Raw genomic sequence first — 1,044 nt, 5'->3', positions numbered from 1 at the left:
GATATTATAACTAAAAAGAAAAATCTCCAGGAGAACTTTCCAAATTAATTATACTCTTCACATCACTACTGAAATAGTGCATGACACATTTTGATTTTCTGTGGAAATGCAACTAAAAGGTTAATCATGAACTAGGAAGTTTTCAAAATAAATTCCTCAGGGAAAAACTACCTTTAGTAACTCTGAGAAAACAACTGCATTCAGTGGTATGCTATTATTTTGGAGTTACAAAGGACAGGAAATCTAACTTACAAATTTATTTCCCTGATTATTTATTTTTTTATTTGTTTTTGATAACAGATTTATCTCAGTATTTTCTTTTCTTTTCTTTTTTCTTTTCTTTTTTCTTCTTTTCTTTTCTTTTTTTTTTTTTTCAAACAAAAGGTCTCACATATTTGGTGCAGAACAGTTACAGAGAAAAATCATTTCCCAGTAAAACATGTCCATTGTTCAGATAGTAGTGATGTTTACAGAGTGATAAAATAATCATACAGCATAATATGTGTGCCATCTCATGTGTGATCTCTTATAGACACAGCTGTGTTCTTCTCCAGTGCCTCCTCTTGGAGTTGTACCTGATTTTATTACCAATTTTTATCCAAATCCACTGGGGAGTGGGTTGATTCTGCTTTTGTTTCTTGGGCAGGAATTGCTTGATCCTGAAAGTCTTGTGAGAAGACATCATGATGGTGGAGAAAGAGAATTATCTCAGTATTTTCTAACTGATATAGAAAAAATCACATGTCATTCTTTTAGCTTAGTATATTTGTAACATTGATTATTTCAGTGATCAGTAACTAGTCTACTCACCTTTGAACATCCCATAATTTTTGTTTCCTACCATGAAGTGAAGAGAAAAGCAAAATTGCTGGATAAACCTGGCATGTGAAAAAAAAAAAAAAAGCATCCATGGGCAACAGATGTTAAAAATCTGAGAAAATATCTGATGTCACTGGCAAAAAATACTATCCTTCATCCTCAACATTTTGAACTTATTTTTTACTGTTTCTTGATCTTTCAATCACTTGCAATAAAAAAGTAATT

The 1,044-nt window shown here is 31.3% G+C and overlaps 1 non-coding gene across 1 annotated transcript; it reads right to left on the bottom strand.

Moving 5' to 3' along the window:
- Positions 1 to 526: 526 nt before the first annotated feature.
- On the bottom strand, positions 527 to 682 carry LOC100470971. Its single transcript, XR_002144200.1, has one exon. It is a non-coding gene; the product is annotated as a 60S ribosomal protein L39 (transcript).
- Between the last annotated feature and the right edge of the window lie 362 nt (positions 683 to 1,044).

Source organism: Ailuropoda melanoleuca, chromosome 11, assembly GCF_002007445.2.
Source record: "Ailuropoda melanoleuca isolate Jingjing chromosome 11, ASM200744v2, whole genome shotgun sequence".
Classification (NCBI taxonomy): domain Eukaryota; kingdom Metazoa; phylum Chordata; class Mammalia; order Carnivora; family Ursidae; genus Ailuropoda; species Ailuropoda melanoleuca.
This window is presented reverse-complemented; position numbering and strand designations above follow the sequence as displayed.